This window comes from Pelodiscus sinensis, chromosome 2 (assembly GCF_052426305.1).
Source record: "Pelodiscus sinensis isolate ZL-2025 chromosome 2, ASM5242630v1, whole genome shotgun sequence".
In the NCBI taxonomy this organism is placed as follows: domain Eukaryota; kingdom Metazoa; phylum Chordata; order Testudines; family Trionychidae; genus Pelodiscus; species Pelodiscus sinensis.
In genome coordinates, this window is record NC_143053.1 from 96626912 (window position 1) to 96648547 (window position 21636).

Genomic DNA, 21636 nt, shown 5'->3' on the forward strand with positions numbered 1-21636 from the left:
CATAAAAATCCCTAGTCATTTTTTAAAGCCTTTGTCCCATTGTCATCCCTTTGTCAGTCATTAATGGTAGCAATAAAGGCCGGGTTCAATCTGTTTAAGGGTCTTTTACTATAATAAATGAAACTGTGGCCTTCAGAGACACATTCCTATGTCTGGCTCTGGAAAATTGAATTACAGCATCTCTGGCCATCTTTGTAGAGGGCTCCTCCCCATTCTCAAGCACTCAGATTGTTTAGGATTGTGGAACCACAAATACCTTTTACTTGGGGGAGAGCGAAACAGAAGAGATGCAATAATTTTGTATAATTACATACCTAATAACAAGTGCAATGATATCTGCCTGCAGACCTTAAACAATAGCTCTGAAAAATGTGCCTTGCCATATTCATTGCAATTGGTTATAAGTCACATACCCAGTGAAAACAAGATTGCTATTTCATATTAAGTAGGGTGCAAGAATCTGACATCTCGGACAATGACCGACAGAAATATACAGTGTAGAAAAGATTCCAGATCACTGTTCATCAAAGCCCTAAGAAAGGAGAGGGAGCATTATGGTTTGAACATCTGCACAATCTACTGTGAGCAACAACTCTGTTTTGACACTGCGAGTGAGTTAATTTGGGCAATATTGCCACTTTTCCCCACCGGCCAATCTAGGACACAAACACAAGGAGCTTAGAAAAGCAGATGGGGAATCTGAGGCCCCTCAAAGGGAAGTCAAGTCCAGGAAGCCAAATAGAGCATATGAGACTCACCTAAAAAAAGCCAAGCACAGGGGGAACCCTGCAGAGCACATTGGTGTATATTCTGATCTACTCAATCTACTGTGAGTGGCTTGTTTACAGGAAAAGCACTTGGAGAGAGAATAGGAAGTGACTCTTCTATCTTGGACCTTTTTTTTCTAACTTTGTGTTCAGTTCAAGGAAAGTATGAAGTACACTCAAAGATGAAGTGTCTTTGGAAATTTGTTCTTTGTCACTTTTTCAGCATTTTAAAATCTAGTTTTATACTTTTTACTTCATATCATCTGGATCCTTTTGTGTGTAAAACCTAGCAAAAGTAATGCAATCCTGGGATGCATTAACAAAGGGACTCTTAAGTGGGAGTAGAGAGATTGTTTTGGCTCTAGCATGACTACAGCTGCTATACAGGCAGTCCCCGGGTTACGTACAAGATAGGGACTGTAGGTTTGTTCTTAAGTTGAATCTGTATATATGTCGGAACTGGCGTCAGCCGCTGCTGAAACTGATCAGTTTCAACTGCGGCTGAATCTGGACGCCAGTTCTGACTTACATACAGAGTCAACTTAAGAAACCCAGGCGTCCCCAAGTCAGCTGCTGCTGAAACTGATCAGTGGCTGATTCCAGGAAGCCTGGGGCAAAGCAACTCTGCCTCGGGCTTCCTGTAGTCAGCCGCTGGTCAGTTTCAGCAGTGGCTGACTTGGGGACGCCTGGGGTAGAGCAGCTGGGGTGCTGCCGGGTTGGTCCAGAGCGGCGCTGCGGGACCAACCCGGCAGCCCCCAGCTGCTCTACCCCAGGGGTAGGCAACAAAAGCCTGGTCTGCTGGGGGGGCACTAGCTGCACCCCCCCCCCCCTCAGCAGACCAGGGAGACGGGGAGCAAAGCCTTGGAGCACGCCCGCAGCGGGACAGCCCGGGCGCACTTGGGCTGTCCCCCTGCGGGCGTGCTCAGCGGCTTTGCTCCCCATCTCCCCAGTCTGCAGGGAGATGGGGAGCAAAGCCTTGGAGCACACCCGCAGCGGGACAGCCCAGGCGTGCTTCGGCTGTCCCCCTGCGGGCGTGCTCCGCGGCTTTGCTCCCTGTCTCCCTGGTCTGCTGGTCGGGAGACAGGGAGCAAAGCCGCGGAGCACGCCCGCAGGGGGACAGCTCAAGAGCGCCCGGGCTGTCCCGCTGCGGGCGTGCTCCAAGGCTTTGCTCCCCGTCTCCCTGCAGACCAGGGAGACGGGGAGCAGCTTTTCTCGCCCCGGAGGACGGGGGCGGTGGACCGCGGCGCATCTGGGTTTCCCGCCACTCCCGTCCTCCAGGGCAAGAAAAGCCCCATTCGTAACTGCAGATCCGACATAAGTCGGATCCGCATAACTCGGGGACTGCCTGTACTGTGCCATTTCTGGTGGTCATAGTTAAAGGAGGATGTTAATAAATTGGAGAGGGTTCGAAGAGACCCCAAGAATGACTAAAGGATTAGAAAACTTGCCTTATTGTGATAGGTTCAACTTTACGTCTACACAGCAGGGCTAAAGTTGAATTAAGCTACACAATTTGAGGTAAGTCAATTGCGTAGCTGAAGTTGAAACTAGCTTAATTTGGCTTTTCGCGCTATCTACACAGAGGGAAGTAGAAGGAAGAACAGTCTTCCTTTGACTTCCCTTCCTCCTCATAAAATGAGACTCACAGGAGTCAGAGGAAGAAATCCTTCAGCTAGACATTATTTCAAAATAAAGGCTGGCAGTGTAGACAAGCACCATATTATTTTGGAATAACATCATTTATTCCAAAATAATGCTGCTGTGTAGATGTACCCACGTAGCTTAAAGATGAGGTAAAGCGAGTTGCTTTATTACACTATGAAAGTACCTTCATGGGAAACACATGTTTAATAAAGTGGTTTTTTACTCTAGCAGAGAAAAGTGTAACATAATCCAAAGGCTGGAAATTGAATTTTGACAAATTCAGACTGAAAATAAGGTGTACATATTTAATGGTGAGACTAACTAATCATTGGAACAATTTTCCCAATATCATAGTGGATTTTCCACCCCTGACCATTTTTTAATCAAACTTGGATTTTTTATTTTTTATTTTTTTTAGAAGCTATGCGCTAGGACTTATTTGGGAAAGTTTTGTGGACTTCATTATACAGGAGGTCAGATTGGCTGGATCCTTCTCATCTTAGACTCTTAGAATATTGCATAATCACTTGGCTTCTTGATCCTGCTGTGGTGACTCAGGCAAATCTCCCCTTGCAGAGCGATGTGTGTGAGGCCTTCTATGTGGAGGGTAGATCACATGCACTGATTCAACCTCATCCCAAATATTGCAGGCCTATCACAGGTGATGCATGTGACTGCATAATTGAGACTGAGGTGTCTTGAGAAGAGAGGGGGGATAGAATTTCTGGTAAGCAGCCATTCCTATCAAATTGTAGCTTATTCTCTATGGAATTTTCAAAACACTGAGTGCAAGAAAGCTGCTATAGTATTACAGGCTTTTATTATAAGGAGTGGTGCTTTAAGTTGGAGTAAGAGCTTCTATTACTAAAACTAACCTGATTTGAGAGGAGAGTCATATCTGTGGCTTTTTAACGTGACTCTCATTGAGCTAAAGCTAGCTACTGGATAAAAGCTGATACCTTGAATGATTCCTTCCCTCTCCCAAATTTTTGTTTATTAATGTTTGACAATTTCAGCTTGAAGAATGCAAAGGTCACACTTCTGAAACACATTTTGCTAACCTCAGGAACAAAGATTTAAATAAAAGAGCATTATTTTTGCAGGTCAACCATCTTTAAACTGGATAACAATGTAAGACCCTGAGGCCCTGAATTCATGTTCTGAACTTTAGGCATTTGAGTAATCTCACTAAGTTCAGTGGAACCATCCATGTACTTAATGAAACAAGTACCTAAATCTTTGCTGGATTGGAGAAAAAATAGAACAGAAAGTATACTGCAGCACTTCTTTCATGTCTTTTGCAGTCACTATGCTATTGAACTGGTGTCATTATTGCTTTGCCATGTTCAGTGACTGTGATGACAAAGATTTCATTGCGAGTAGGTGGAGACTTATGTCACAGACGTATTGCACAGTTGTCCGAGCCCTTGTGAGAATGCATTCTGTGGAGGGGTTTTGTAATATAATGCTTCTGTTTAAATGTAGCACAAATCAAAGGCGGATACATTTAAAACAGGTATCCACTTTGTACCTTCTCTCTCTGTAAACTCTCTTCCAAGACAATGCGAAAAAAATGTTGGGGGAGAGGGAAGAGGAAAGGTAAGAAAGGAACATGGTGGGGCTTGAGAGTATGGGAAGGTGGGGTTGGAGGGCTCCCAGTGCTTCTGCAAAGAGGTTTCAGTGCTTGTAGAGCTGTTCCAGCACTTCTGCCTCAGTTCCCAGTGTACTATGGCTTTAGTGCTGTGAAGATATGTTGTGAAGACCAGGACATTAACAGAGTTCAAAAAACTAGGTCCATCAATGGCTATTAGCCAGAATAGGAAGGAATGGTGTGTCTGTTTGTCAGAGGCTAGAAATGGATGACAGGAGAGGGATCACATGGGATTCCCTGTTCTATTTGCTCCCTCTGGTGCATCTGGTATTGGGCACTGTCAGAAGACAGGATACTGGGCTAGATGGACCTTTCGTCTGACCCAGTATGGTCATGCTTATGTTCTTATGTTCCCCAATTTTTCAGAACAAAGGCAATCAGCTTCCTCAGCACCACTGCCAAATCACAGACCTTTTCCAGTGATGATTCGATAGTTGAGTATTGTGATAGCATGCAGTGGTATTATAGCACTGTTGGTCCCAGGAGATTAACAGGCAATGTGGTGAGGTAATAACTTTTATTAGACCAATTTATTCACATAATAACAATAATGTGTTCTCAGTACATTGTATTTTCTGCAATCTGTTTATCTCAGTTACTTACCTGCTTGTCTGTTTCTTACCGGTTTCTGAGATCCTACCTCCTCACCATCTTTTTGGTGACTATCACTTCAGCTTTGCTGTGCAGGATGTTGGAGTCCCAAAACTCCTGTTTCCTCCTTTAAATCGGACTCACTGAGCTGTGCAAGGCCAAAACAAGAGTTCAACAAACAATTTGCAACAAATAACATACATGATATTTTTGCCTCTCTTTTCTTGTAACAAAATATCAGGAAACCAACTACAAACTGACAAAACCCACCCAATATATTGGTTATTCATAATTATGCCCAAATTCTTCAGCAAATAGTTCTTGACCTACAGAGCATGAACACCTACAGAACATTACTGTGACTGCTCACAATTCAAGTTGCTGGCTATTAAATACGCAACATGGTTATTCCTTTCTGTTCATGCTGGTTGAATGGTAAACAGTGTGAACTGCAAATTTTACCAATAAAAGAAAAATTCAACGAATATTTGGGGCTAAAAGTGGCATTCAGGTATCAGATGTTCATGGGAAAGTATGGAATCACTACAGATACAGTCAAATCAAAATTCATTTTGAAATATGATCATGTACTTGCCATTTTACACTCAACTTTATGCACAAGACAATCATTGCCACTGCACTCCCTGCCCACTATCCCATTCTAACCAGTTCCATCCTCTCCTTATTTTTAGATTCATTCACATCCCAGTGAGTTACCCTGCATACCCTTAAATGTCATTTAAATATCCTAGGGCTGCAGTTCTTAATTTTTTCCCTACTGTGAAAAGTGAAATTAAACAACATCAAAGCAAGTCATGCTGCCTTTTTTGAAAGGTGATTATGTGTACACATCACTGCATTCAAAATTACCTTGTGGAGGAAACAAGGTCATTGTTGATTTACAGTGGCCTATGTTTTCCCTAATCAACTTCTTTCTGGAATTAATTTAGAACAAGATCCTTACATCTGTGCTGGTCGATGATGGAGGGGAAGGAGCAAAAGTGTAGAAGAGACTCTGTTTGCCCCTCACTGAAGCATCACAGTGAAGTTTCTTCTGAATGATGTTAGAGCACATTGGGAGGAGTGCCCTGCCCTAATATAACAGATGCAAAGAACATGAGTTAGGCCCCACTTCAGGAAAGAACTTAAGCCCATATATCTTCTTGCATTCTTTCCCTGCTGGCCCTGAGCTACATCCAACTATCTAGGCCACTGACGTCCACGTTGCACTCAAAAACATGAATTAATATGGAAGCTGATGAGCTTCGTAGCCTGCAAGAGCTATCATGTGAGAAGGATGGCCAGTATCATTTGCCCTCTCTACAAGTCCATAAGGTCAAAACAGATTATTGCCCTCTCTCTCCTTTCAAAGGATCTTAACTGTTGATGTAGTCTTGAACTACAAGGAAAAATCTGTATTTTTACAGTATGCCCATGGCCTTGGCATCTTCATCCTCAAATGCCCATAGACTATTGAGGATTGTTGCACCAGCCAGCAACCATGGCAGTTATAGGATCCTTTAACCCTGGCACTGTTGGCATGGTCCATCATGCTTGGTTACCTTTATTTCTCTATGCCTCCTTGACCATGAGAAGTCATACAGGGGTTTTATACATGAAGACAAATATTTTGTGCACCACTTGGATTTCAGTAATGCAATCTGTTTGTGAAGAATCAGCAAGGGTATAATATGTCTCAATCTTTATACATTTTTAATAGTAACAAGGCCATTTCAGACAATGGGAAATACTGAATACTTTAAAAGCCACCGGACCATTTTTTCTTGCTGTGTTTATTCATACTCCTTTGCTTGGCTTTGTCACATTCATAGAATCATAGAATAATAGGACTGGAAGGGACCTCGAGAGGTCATCGAGTCCAGCCCCCCACCCTCAAGGCAGGATCAAGCTCCGTCTACACCATCCCTGACAGATGTCTATCTAACCTGTTCTTAAATATCTCCAGAGAGGGAGATTCCACCACCTCCCTTGGCAATTTATTCCAATATTTGACCACCCTGACAGTTAGAAATTTTTTCCTAATGTCCAATCTAAACCTCCTCTGCTGCACTTTAAGCCCATTACTCCTTGTCCTGTCCTCAGAAACCAAGAGGAACAAATTTTCTCCTTCCTCCTTGTGACACCCTTTTAGATATTTGAAAACTGCTATCATGTCCCCCCTTAATCTTCTTTTTTCCAAAATAAACAAGCCCAGTTCATGAAGCCTGGCTTCATAGGTCATGTTCCCTAAAACATTCATCCAAGTTGAACTTCACTGTATGTTCCAGTTACTTATAAATAAGATATGACATGATAAAAATTACAGTAAAGATTCTGGGCTGAAACCTGGATGAGCTGCACTTGGGCAAGATGACTTTTGGTTATATTAGTGGCTCCTTGACTCTTGGGGTGGCTCAATGGTCAGAAAAGTCCACAGAGCAGCCTCTCTTCTGTTTCTGTGCCACCTTGGAATTCCCTGTACATTGAGGAAATCTGTGGGGGGATGATTAAGCCAGTTTTATGGACCTTTTACATTAGCCAAGTGACACAATAGGGTGGCAGTGATGGGTCCACTAATCTTCCCCATTAAGCAAAATGGGAATTTCCTTTACAGATTTTTTTTGTTCACGGTTTGCCAAGCTCTGTGGAGAAAAAAAGAGATAAAGTATGATTTTTAACTGAAATATCCCAAACTTCCTGAGCTTGAAATGTTTGCTTTCAGCTCTTACACAAGGAGAATATTTTTTCAGTATATGCTGCTGTATATTTGGCCAAAAAATAACATAAGAGCAGATATCTCTCAGCATAGCAGGTTCTTCTACTTGTGATTTCAATTCTGTCGGTAACCCAATTTTGAAAAGATATATGTGAAAAAAAGTCAAAAGGAAAGGGTCAATAGCAGAGTTCTGAATTTCTCAAAAGGCTCTGGTTCCGGCTCATGTCTTGAAATAGAAAGAAGTTTAAAGCTTTAGTGTTAATGAACTGAGTCACTATTCATTCACTAGCTGGGTCCTATTATATATATATAGAGAGAGAGAGAGAGAGAGAGAGAGTGATTCATAAGGCTACAGTGAATTTAAAAAGTATCTATTTTCACTAATGCTAAATGTTCCAGTTGGAAACTTTTATAGGAGATTTGAAATATTCTTATGGATTGAACTTTGTGAAATTTAGAGTGTTTTAGGGCCCATAACTCTATTGTGGCATATGCCCTGTTCTTTTAGAAGAAGAAAACTAAAGGATTGAGTCTATCATTGGGATCCATTCTTGAGGTCCACAGAACTCCCATCAAATTCAGTGAATGTTTGGCTTGACTAAAGATTCTGCAGCAAGCAGAATTCAACACAATTTTTTCCTTTCTTAATCCTATCTTCCTACATTTAGAAAATACTGAACCAAATTCTTCGCTGATAGGATCAGTAACTCCATTGGAATCAAGCATTCAGCTCTCCAACACTCACTCTCTCAACTCTCCTGGTGGAGCTATTCTATTGTATATAAATAATTAAATATTAACTAGCAGCTGAAAGTCCACACCGTTGCATGAGTAACTCATAAAGACAAAATAGCTGAGAACTTAAAGATTGCACAGTAACAGATCACAAATCTGGGATGATAGAACTTTGTAGTAGGCAAAATAAAACAAGCTCTCAGTGGTTTTAGCTGTTTCCACCACTTCACGCTGACTTAACAGACATTCTAAGTTTCAGTGTGATATGTGGGGTTATTGTATGTGTGGGTTGTGCTAATTAGAGTGTGCTGTGCCAGGAGAGTTGAGGAAGTTGGTATGGCTGGTGAATGAGGAACGTGTGCTGCAATTAAGTCCTGTCTATGTTAGAGGCTGCATTGTGTGGGTGATGGTGTTGATTTATGTTTGGTAGGATTGTGCTGGGATATGTCTGTAGATTTGTGTGGTACTTGGATGCATGGCTGTTGCACTTCAATCAAATAATACACCAGTAGCCTGGTTTTGGTCATACAACCAATAAAATTATTGCATTCAAATTAGTTGTAGACTAAGGACAGTTACTGAATATCTCTCTGTAAAGGTGTAGCCACATGCCTCTTGCGAGTGCCTCCTGTTAGCTCAGCTGAGTCAGACACAGTATATGTGAAACAAATAGAAAACAACCCCTTCTCAGGTAACACAGTCCAATGAATAGTTGGCCCCGTCCTTGAGGCCTTCAGTCCTCTTCTAGGCCTCTAACTCTTTGAAGGCTCCATACAAAACATGTTGCCTCCTTAGCCCTTGGCCACTCTACCTGTAGTTGGTGGAGAGAATCCAGACCCATTCACTATTCCAGAACTCACTCAGGGACACTATGACTAGCATCTACCTGCTGCATTCTTCACTAGCATCAATTGTTGCATTCCCTCTCTGTCCCATCAGCTTCTTGGGTCCTCAGACTGCTTCCTAAGTAGGATCTCTCACAGGTCTCTTTACCTAGTGAATCTGTAATGGTCTCTGGCCTGCTCTCACAGGCCCTTTTATCTGGAAAGTTTATAAGTCTCTGTAGTGGAAACAGAAGGTTTAGCCAAGAGGCATGTCTCTTGTATAGTTATAAAGCATTGTTTCCAAAGGACCATGCACCACCCAACTCCAGGTTTAACAGTTTTCACTTCTCACGCACCCTTACGCTTCAGCTGCTGCAGATGTATGTAACCTTTACACTCTTCAGTTAGATTCATTTAGATGCATTAGGTCTGTTGTTCTGCTTCAGAATTCCCACAACTGCTGAAGATGCCAATAACTTCAGAAGGACTTTCAATGAACTTCAGAGCCCTGTTCCTTCATAGTACCCTCACCCCAAAACACAAGCTACTTCTTTATATGGGCCTGGAGAGGTGGGAGCTGGATCCCCCACAGGGAGTCTATAATCATTATTTACGTGTGGGAAAACCTAAGACTGCAACAGTGGCAAAAGAGTGCCTGGCAAGGGAAGATTTCAAGTTTCCTCCATGCTGAATCCCTAGACACAGCCCAGCTACCTAGGCTGTGCCCTGGATTAGCATTTGGCCCTGAGCATATTCTCCCCATATAGACACTTTTGCATAGGATTGGAAGGAACCTCCTATGTCATCAAGTACAGCCAATCACAGGCATTTTTCCTTATTTGGAAGTTACATTAATTAAAGACTTGGCTCCAGTGAACCATAAGATACAACTCATTCCCCCCCCCCCCAAGGAAATCCCCCACTACAAGGGATTATTATCAAGTATTTATTACTTAAGTGTATTTCTTTAAGCAGCGAAGTTCTGCAGTTAAAATGAGTTAGAGCTGCAGATAAAATGAAATGGTCCTTTAACTTTAGGTCCTTTGGCCAAATAATTTCATTGCAGTGAACTGTATTTTTTATTTTACTGTTGTACTCCTGAATGCTACACGGTACGTTACAATAGCATACTTAAGGCTCTCAATGTCCAAAAGTACAAAGAAGAACAATATGAAAAATCATGCTGACTTATTGTGGGCTTTCAATGTTTTTGTTTATTGAGTTTATTCCTTTAACAGATATTCGCTTTGGGGTGGAAATGGTTCTGAACACAGTTTTACATGACACTTAATGCCCTTAAAACAAAGCTGAACTGGGGTTTAAGAGATCTATAGGCTCTTTTGGAGACCCACTCTACAATGTGAATTTTAATTGTATTGTGAAGTGGTTCCATGTTTCTTGTGCCTCCAAATCTCCCACTGAAGTTAATGGGAATTTCTGGTGCATTAGAAATTCAGGATCAAACCCTTAAAAATGGGCTGAGTTTTATGACATAGATATGTTATTTTCACTAAGCTGTGCAGAGGTAGTCTCTGGAGTTAGTGATTGCATTGCTTGTTCGTGAGAAAGCAGAACTTTCACTTTTAGTCGTGGTAAATAAGTGAAAGAAAATATTCCTTTCAAATGCCAGATTGGGAATAGTTCCTTCTCTTCTCTGGGCACTTTTCTTATATATGAGCTACTTTCTGCTTCCACTCTGCTTGCAACTTTCATGAACATCAACAGGAATTCCCCTGTGAATCGAGGGCAGACTATGACCCTAAATTTGTAAGTGAATTTCATGCTTGTAAAAAATATCAGGACAACATCCCTAGGGGTTGGAAAGATAAATCCTCTATTTACTTAAGGAACAATGTGCATTGAAGGCAGCATAGTTCCTCACCAACATGTCCTAAGTCTGTTCTGAAGAGATCAGAACTCTAGGAGCAAAACCAGATGATTGGGTTCTGGTACTGTACTGTACTTAGTATACTGATGTAGATGAGGAATAAGGCAATTGAACATAATAGCATTATACAGGATAAATGAGAAATGAGCTATGCACTTGTGGTGTATTCATTCTTACTGGGACACTGGGGCGGCCCAAGGCGGGCTGTGGCAGCTGGTGCGCCAGGCAGAACGCGCAATCGGTGCTCCCACCTGCATGGCCCTCAGCGTTGGGCGCCCTGGGAGTCCCGTTGAAGGCGGCACCCTAGGCGACGGCTGAGTCGGCCTATACTCATGGGCCACCCCTGCTGGGACAGAATCTTAGCAGGTGTAAATCAGCATAACTCCACTCACATTAAACTGAGCTATGTTGATTTACATCCACTGAAGATCTTACCCATGAATTTTTAACTTTTTTCCTGGTTGGCATTTTTAATCTCAGACTATTAAGAAATAAAAATGATGGTTTACCTCCATTTCCATGGCTCAGCCTCCCTTCTGACAGCAGCCTCAATAGTAAGTGTCCCACACACATAGGATGCAGTATAAATAACTAGTATTTAATTTTAAAACATAAATCCATGCATAGATTTATGCTAGAGCTACTCCACACGCGCGCACACACACACACGAGAAAATGTGAGCATGATGACCCATCATTTTCATTGAAATTCAGATTTAGAATGAAAAACATCATGGGTATGCTGAGTTTTGACATTTATCAATTGGTATCTCGTTGTGAGTAAGGACTTTAAACAATTGACAAATGTTTTTCAGTTATCTTTATAACAACAGAACTTTTTTCCCTAAAAATCAGATGAATCTCTTGTTGATTTTAAATAGTCCCTTTCCCATAACTGCTGATTACCTGGATGAGAATTAAAATGTAAACAAACAAGTAACTCTCTCTTTTGAACCAAATATGCCTATGGACCAGTGATGGGGATGAGGCCTACCAGGGTTCAAAATGCAGCTTGTGCACCTCCTCTGCCTGCCCCCTCTGTGCCTCTCCTGCCTTGGGAGGTCCCACACTTACCTAGTCCTTCCCCCCACCTACTTCCAGAGTGCGTGAATCAGCTGATTCAGGACCCATCCCTGCTCCTTCCCCTTCTTCCCAGAGCTTCAAGACAGCCAATCGGCTGATTCACAACACTCTGAAAGTGCTGGGAGGGAGGAGGAGGAGAATGGTTCAAGGAAGAGGCAGGGAAGAGGTCAGGCTGGGGTCTGAGGGAAAGAACGGAGAGGGGGCAGGGCCTGGAGCAGAGGGGTGGTTGAATAATGCCTGGCTAAATGAGAAGTGGCATGCACGTATGCAAAGAGACAGATGAGGTACATGCTGATTGACAGTATATTGGGGCAAGCGAAAACGTAACAAGAACTTTGCCAGAGTTTAGCCGTGGTCTTTTTAAATGTATTTTTTTTCTGACGTGTATGCATTTTTAATAGAATCCTGAAATCCTTGCTGAAGCAAAATTGCCATCGACTTCGCTAGGAATTTGAATAAGAACTACAGATATGTGTTCTGTTTTGCATTTTCCTTCCAGACTGTTGTTTTTACCAAAGGATCAGAGAGCAACGATTTGGCACAAGACAGATAACTAAAGTGGAAAGAAATCCTATCCTCAGAACAAGCGAACAAACTTCTTTCCTGTCATTCAAAAAGGAAATAAAATGACACTTGATTGACTGATGTTAATAGTTTAATTTTGAAAGCATGACTAGAGAGCACACAACATTATCTTTGTTTATAAAATGGAGATGGATAGCTGGATGAGATAAAACTAAGTGGACCATAATGGAGTTTTACTTCTATGCAAGGGAAGTTTTTCCAGCAGGAGCAAATTTCATTAAATGAGCTCAGCAAGGATTCAGGGATGGCAGCTCTGGTTTAACAAATCTATTTGACTTTTTTGAGGATAATAGAGTGGAGTGACAAAGGCATGCAGTTGACATTATTTTGTTTAGACTTCTAAAGCACATTTCACATGGCACCACAGATAAAAGCTATTTTGAAAATACAGTCTCTTGGGGTTACAAGAGGAATAACAAAGTGAATTGGAGAGTGGCTAGAGGAAAGAGCCAAGATCCATGATTTATGCAGCAAACTTGAGCTAAAAAGACAGTCACTTGGTGCAAATCATTAGGTTGCATTTGTTAATTTTTCATATATATTCTGGATCTAAGGTATATTTCTCTCTATCTAGGAAATATTGAGATCAAAACATGATGGTATTTTAGACCTCCAACCATTGTATAAATTATATATTAGTGACTTGACTTGAGACTGGGATTTTCACAGGGGTCAAAAGCCAAATCTACAATAAAGGGGAAAATTGACTTAAGATACGCAACTCCAGCTACGTTCATTATGCTCATCAGGGAGGCCTTGAGGGAGAGTTTCATGCAAGGCCAATTGTGAGACTCTCCCCCATGCCTCTCCATAAGGATCCCCCGCATTCCCCCTGTGTGCCTTTCCTCCTCCAGCCCTCCCTTCCTGTCCCCTGCCCTCCCCTCCCACCATCCTCCCTCCGCTGCAGAGCAAATAATAAAGCCTTCTTTGTTGAAACAACAGGACTATTTATTGGGGGTACATAGAACAGGGGAGGGACTGGGTAAAGAACATGGAATGGGGACTTAGGGATGGGTCTGGGATTGGCATCTGCCCCTGGGGTGGTCAGGAGGCTTTGGCTGCCCAAGAGATCCCACTGCCCCATATTCTGAGGTCCTGGCTGCCCCTGGGGAGGTTAGGAAGTGAAGCCATGGGGTGAGGGTGGGGAGGTGGCTGATGGCCCACACTGCTCACGACACCATGCGCTCCATCACTGAGGTGAGGGAGGAGCACATGGTGTTGTGTTGGCTTGCTAGCTGATCCTATGCAGCCTTCCTTTGTTCCCGCTTGGCCCAGCACTCCTCCTGGTCAGCCCAGAGCAGGGGCACAGATGTCCAAGAGGAGCATCACAACATTAACAGTCTAAGGACAAGCAGGCATGGGAGGGAGGGGTAGAGCAGCTCGGCTTCCTCCTGTGTCCTGCACACGTCAGGTCCAGCACTGGCGGCGTTCCACAGAGAGAAGCCCACTGGAGGAGGGAGGGAGGGTATTGAGTGATGTGTGTGTGAGTGACAGATGCCACTTTCCAGAAAGAGTGCTACTGGGGGTCCCCTCCTCTTCTTCCCCTGGCAGGTTTCCATGCACAGAATCAGTCTCCTCCACGTTGCCTCAAAAGACCACGAGCGAATGCTGCCTGAGTGCAGGCATGACTTTGTGCTGTGTGCAGAACTGCTGTGTGGTTCCATGATCCCAGACTTTGGTGGTGACTTGTCATGGGAAGGTGTCCCACCACGGAGGCCTCTCAAGCAACCTTGTGAAAGGACTGAGGGGTTCCTATGTGGGATGAGTTCTCCAGACTGGTGTTCCATGTGTACAGGCTGTTGTGCATCCCTAGGCTGAGTAGGCTGAGAGATGAGAGTGCAGTCCCTCACAGCCTGTGGCCTGCCCCACCCCCCGTGTACATAGAGAAAGTTATAGAACTCACCTGAAGTGCTTTCTCCAGGCTTTTCTGAAGCCTGGGTGACATCCTGGGATGGGTGATTGGCTCCAGGGTGAGAAGTAGTTCCTGGCTGGTGGGTATGGTTGCCTGGCTGGCTGCCTCCTCCCCCTCATTGGTGGTGTCAGCTACCACCATGCCCTCCTAGAGGCTGATGCCAGACGTGTCTTGGCCAGATTCCATGACAATGGGGGAGGAAGGTGACTGCCCTCCACTCCCAGGATGGCATCACGAGGCATAAAGGATCTGCTGATGAAGGGTTTTGGGGTCAGCAGATCCCCGTCTAGACCACCGCGCTGTGCCGACAATCAGCTGATCGGCATAGCACGGTGGCCATTTTGATTTAAATGAAGTGGCGATTATTTAAATAGCAGCTTCATTTCCCTTTGCCTTGCCTAATCTACATGGCTCCGTTGACGGAGCCATGTAGTCTAGACACATCCTCAGAGACCAGATGTGCTTCACAGGTATGGAGAGAGTGTGGTCCATAATAAATAAAAGAGAGGGATGGAACTCAAGCTGTGTAGATGCCTGTTTTTGTCTGTTGCTATAGCTGTTTTCTTTAATAAAGTTCAGCAAGGTACTTATACACATGCCTAACTTTAATTACATGAGTTATTCCATTTCTCCTTAGTTAGTCACATTCTTAGGAACCTTGCTGAATGGTATCCTAAATACCTTTTGTTTAATCAGGACCATGATTTGGGTTACCATGACATTCAGGTAGTTGCTCTGCAATCTGTAAAGCATAGAAATTTCAGTCGAAAAGCAATTTGCCTGTAAAAAAGTTATGGAAAATTGAAAAAGTGGAATTAAAATGAAAATTGTCACTTAAGATTAAATACAAAAAAATAGATCCTTAGCTCTATAAACTGTCATCATTGCTGTGAAGGTATGACAATTTACATAGCTGAGAAACTGTGTCAGACTGGTCTCCTCATGAAAGCTATAATGCATATATAATGCAAAATATCTTTTGTCTGTATGCCTGAGAAATATGGAGAAAGTATTAAATGGTGCTAATTTGTAGGTGTCAACCATGAAGTGAATGTGAAACAGATTTATGGGCTTCACCAAGAATTGAACTCCTGCAATATCCTGAGTGAACAACAAAAAGCATTTTAATTCAACATCTTGGGTGGGGTTTTTTTTTTTTTGGTTGTTTTTTTTACAAAGCATTTCTCTGATGACTTGGCACAATAGCATTCTACAACAGGAACTTCAGATTTTGGATCTATTAAGAGCACATAAATTATTTATTAACTTACGGTATATCAGAAGTAATTTTGCAACTGGCAGACAACAGTAAACTGAAGGAAATTAGCATAATAACACCACTGTATACAGTACTTTCTCAGCAATCTATTTCAGACCAGAATTTTTAACAGGCACTCTTCTGTTCCCTTGCACTAATAACATTGAAAGACATTTAAACTGTTTGGCTCACTTTGCAGCTTTCCTGTCCATATGAAAAGCAATAAGTTTTGCATTGGCATGAAGGACGTAGGATAATATTTGTGCATTCATTACCCAGTGCAACAGTGGACACAGCCATTCATAGAGCAAATGAGTTACAATTTGTGTGAAGATTTGTAAGGACACGTGAAATATTCAGAGAAATTTTGTAATCATACTGCCATAGGGAAAAACATTGGGGATATTGTCAAGAAGCAGTTATATACAGTACTGCACCCATTCCAGAAAGCTGTTCTGGGTAAACAAATCCCCAGCAAAACTGGACCCTAAACAATTACCTCATGCAGATATTTAAGAGTAGACTATCCTGTGTGTTAAACTTTTTGAATATTTGGTTGGAGTTTCATCACTGCACTCCCATTAAGGGTGAGAAACAATCATGCAGTGGAAACCTTTTGTATCACTCAGCAGGAGATTACATATCAAGTTGTTGCCTTTGCTTTGTTGCTGATATTTCTCCTCCAGTGTAGCACAATTAGAAGCAAAGAAAAAACTTAAGAATGTTCTGAATATTTTACAATGTAGGAAAAGTTACAAAGAACTTTCCCTTAATTTTTCCCTGGGGTTTTCTCATGTCTTCTGTAATAATACAGGCTTTTTTGCAATGATTTGAAGGTTTTTTCCATGTGTATTTTGATTAAACTTTTTGGGTGCAGGTGAAAGAATTCATAAGAACTTCAATAAGAGGAGTCTTAGGCCAACAGTGAGCAATTTTGAAAATTCCATGACAAACTTCACTTAGTCCTGTATGACTTGTGTCAACAGCACTCCTTAGGCATTCCTGAGAAAAGAGCCTTTCTTGTTTGTGTCAAACAGACTCTTCAAATTTTATGTAGAAAATAAATTAAAATTGTTGTTTCATTTTAATTTCATTTGAGTGTTTCAGAAAAAAATGAAATGAAACAGCATTTCATGTTGACATGTAGATGGAAAATTTTCATTTTGTTTCAGTCAACAGTGTTCAACATGTCTTTTCAACATTCCAGACTCCACATTTATCTATGTAGATAGAGTTGTGGTGCAGCCCCATTTGTATTACAAAGAAAAGTGTAAGTTTCCTTATTTCAATATACACAAAATAAAATGGGTAATTTTGCTAAAACTTTAAGAAAATAAAATTATAAAATTACATATTGCAGTGATGAAATATTACAAATAAAGATAGCTACAGGAACAGCTCTAAAAAAATAAATAATTTTGGGGAAAAAATGTTGCACGCTCGTTTTTTCCAAATACTTAATTTTGACTTTTTCAACTATCTTTATACCTGTCTGGAAGATGGCATGATTTTTGAAAAGAGTTTCATGACATAATTTCAAACCTTTTCTCATAAAAATTAAAAATTTCAATAAACCTTTTCATCAAAATTTCAAATGTTAAAATTTTTTTACCAGCCCTTGTGAAAAATTTCCATCAAGGAGATTTTATAAAATTGTAAGTATGAGAAAGCAACAAGTTATAAACTAAACTATTCTGATGCTTTTACAATAGTAAGAACTACAAAGTACCTTGGGAAGAAGCATACACACTGTATGTGATTATTTCTCACATTTACAAGCTATCAAAAAGCCAACAACCACTAATCTGCAATCAAATGTTTTGAGTTGCTTATGGAATTAATATTAAAACCAAGTTATTATTGTCACACAAATATCAGAATCTTAGAAAAAGGCAATAGGAACATTTCTTTTATATTATGGAATTGAGAAAATTCTATATTGTTCAAAATTTAAGATTTTTTGAAATAAATAACCTAGTATGATGGAAACCATTAATGGCTATTTTTTACCATGATTAATAAGCATTTACTTATACTATTACTTGGGCAGTTCTGACTAGCATTCATTTAGAGATAGTATTGCTACTATTTATCCTATTTGATCTGGCATGATGGGAATATATTTGACTTCTCCTAATCCCTTCCCACCTATTGTTTAGGGGAATGTTATTCCTTCCAAATAACTATTCATTGAAACAAAGCCCCCAACATAACCACCTCACTGAATAATTACTATGCATGGAGAATGGATCAACCTTCAGTGTGTGTGGGGGAGGGGGGAATTTCCCTTTTTAAAGTAGCAGTGAATAGTTAATAAAGTAAGAGGGTTCAATATCATATTTCTTTTTAAGAATTCAAAGACTTCAAGACCAAAAAGAAAAGTAGACAAGACAACATCAGCATATAACCTATAGGGTATATTCATATAGTGTAGTGTACATTAATAAAAAGGAAATCTATTTCTGAGGGCTTATAAGCATAGCAAATAAGTCTGGCTGTATAGCAGTGAAATGACTACTGCTCATTACTGGCGATGGACACCCACTAAGTGCTAAGGCTGACCACATACAAAACATTTTCATCATCCTCCGATTGGGAGGGAGAGCAGACTGGTATCCATCAGTGACAAGCAGAACTGAATCCAGCAGTGCTTAATGTTATGTACTGCTCCTTAAAAATGCAGCAATATTGACATATTATTGCACACACACACACACACACACACAGCCCTTCCATTCATGCATTAATCATACCCAGCAACTGTCATGCACTCCACTATGTGAAAAGCTTGGTGTTTTTCGAGCAAGCCGAATGCTGTTTTAGAGCAACATAAATCTTTTGATCATTATAGCTGAGTAAGAAAATTAGACCAATAAATGTCATGCAAAAGGGCAAATGGTGAGAACGACTGAGTTCACTTACATACTAAGTACAGCTATAGCTATAGGTTAATGTGCTAGAGAAATACCAAGATTCTAATTTAATGAGTGCAGCAAAGTCATTTGTGGATAGGTACATAGACTGATTGACATTCCTCTCCTCCCCCCGTCCCCCATTTGATATTCAGCAGCTAGATAATTTTGTTAACCTGATTAAATGAAGATGTCTGTTCATTAATGACCCTCATCCCTATCGAACATATTGTCAAATGTCGTGGCTGGTTTTGGCTTCTTTTTTTAAAGAGGTTGAATAATTTTATCCTTAATAATAATGTTTGTAGCCACAGAAACTATAAAGTCATTTCAGGGTTCAGTATATGAATTAATTTTCCCCCTTCCTTGGGTATAGGATTGAACCTGTGCTTCAATACACCATGGGATGCAGGCAGGTTACCTTCTTTTGAGGCCCAGAGTATCTGCAAGGGCCGCGGGCAGGATTCTGGGTATGACAACTAATGCTCAGATCTGGTTTGGCATTTTTTATTCTTAACTCTAATTACATGAAAAAAACCATAAAATACGCATTTGCAGAAATATTGTGGAATTAACATTTATCAGCACAAACTACTTGCAGAGTCACACAGCAGGCAGTCAGGTAGCTGCTGCATAAAGAAAAGAATAAAAAAGAAGAGATTACCACAGCCATAAATATGAGAGTACCAGTAGTGAGGACACTTAAAAGGGACACAATCAATGTAAACATCACCCTAATGTTTTTTTATCTGATGGTGTTAAAAGTAGACCAAAGAGATGAGAAGTAAAACACCTTGTTCTGCATTTTTTTAAATGTATGCACTTGACAGCACTTTGTACAGCCTGTTTCAGTTTTCCTACCCAGGTACGCCATGTCTATGATTATGGTGTTGTGTAACATATAGAGACTGCTCTCCCAGCTAGCAGTGGATTAAGTGTCATTACTGGTGAGACACAGTTTAGGCAAGAAGACTAGAGCGCTCTATGAACCTAACCCCCTAGTGTATTTACCTTACATGCCCAATCTGTGCCTCCCACGTCTTACTCTATTTTTATCAGTGTGGTGTCCTGCAACTCAGTCTTTCACTACTGCAATAAAAGCCACTGGCTCTGGGTGAGAGAGGAGAAAATCTCTGAAAGTGGGGAAAGGTTCTGGCAACTTTCTGCTTTTCCTCATTGCCTCCCACTGCCACAGTCTTTTCTCTTTGCTGCACTCAAGACAGACAAGTGTGGATGCACCCTCTTTTTTACTGGGGCATTTCACACATTGCAGTGCCTGATTCTGTACACATGCTGTAGTGTAGACATAGGCCATGCTCAGTTTTTCTTGTTTCTATGGGTGCATCATAATGTGTATGCACTCCAGGGACATATTAAAATGGCACAAACAGCTTAATGATGGTTTTTTTCTAGTGTTTGTTTTTGTAACCTAATATTCTTTTATCCCAGTTTTAGGTGTCTTACATTTTATATTACTACTAAAAGACTTTCCCAGCATTGCCCAGATCCTTCAGGGTAGGGGGCTGGTAGTGTGACGGGTGCAGAAATCAGGGGAGGGCCTTGGAAATGTTGGAGAGCTCAGGGCAAGAGGCCAGGAGTGTGGGAGGGTGCAAGAGGATGGGTTGAGGGGTGCAGAGGGACTTATGACAAGGGGTGGGGTGACTGCTGGCTTCTCCCTGAGGGCAGACCAGGGGAGAGGGGATGTACACCCTATTCACTGATTTGCCCCTGGGCCAGGGAGGGCTCTTTCCCTTTCCCCTGGGTCTTTTCTGGGCTGGTGGGAGCTCTCTTTCTCCCCTCGGCTCTCTCTTTCCTCCCTTGCCCCTCTCAGGGCAGGGGCACCAGTGGGGGCTATCTCCCAGGCAGGAGGGGCCCATTTATCTTTTCCAATGGCAGGCAAGATGAAAGAGCTGGCCACTCCCTTGGTGGTGCGGCTACCCGCTCTGCAGGGTAGCTTGCTCCTGCAGGCTTGCTGTTCCCAGTGGCCACTCTCATATCACATTCCTTAGAACAGCAGTCGCTCCCTTTGCATGTTATGGAAAACATAACACGGGCTGCTGATTTTCCTGGCACAACCAAACCCTGATGTTGCTTGAAGTTAGAAGAAGAGGAAGCTGCATACTAGCTCTTACTGTTTAGGAGGAGTGCTTGAACAAACAAATTCACAGACTGAAGGGTCCACATTTAAAATAGTTGCCTCAATGCTGCTCACAACATATGTAGGCATGGTCCAAACACACCAACATTGAGGAAGTCCAAAGTTGATCTAAATCTATGCTCCTGAGGCCCCAACTTGCAACTGAGGACTTGCAGCCTACATACTATTAATATTCCTATCACCGGTTATTGGTCATCCTACTTCTCTTCATGTAGAGCCAGATTAGGACATCTGTGTCCAGCTTTTAAAATGGTTTCTTATGCAGGCCTAAATGCTCTTAAGATCAGTGATATATTTGCCTGAGGAGGGACTTCAGGGTTTGGCCCTTTGCTTCCACTATCACTCTATATGCTACTCCATCCAAATAGAAAAAGACTCGATAGTCTTCAACTCCCAAGGTAGTCTGCACTTCCCAGTTAATTAAATTCAGTCACCTGGCCACTTTCATTCTTTTTGTCATATCCTCCTGGCTACTTGTATTCTAATTAAGTGTTTTTCTAGTTTGACCATAATTTAACAACCTGGTGCTCCAGATAACCAGCATTATTGCATCTCTTATCCTGAAAATAATCCAAATTAAGAGCATAAGAATAGCCAAATTGCATCAGACCAGTGGTCCAAGTAGCCCAGCATCCTTTCAATGTCAGTGGCCACTGCCATTTTTCTGACAATTGGAGGTTTATGGACATTCAGGGTACGTCTACACTTGCTCCTTAGTTCAAACTAGGGATGCAAATGTAGGCGACCAAAATTGCTAATGAAGCAGGGATTTAAATATACTGCGCTTCATTAGCATGATCTTGCCAGCGCATTACTGCACTCAACAGCTGTTTTGAAAGTGAAAGTGCGCACCGGGACATGTTAGTTCGAACTAAACCCCTTGGTTCAAACTAACGTTACTCCTCATTTTTT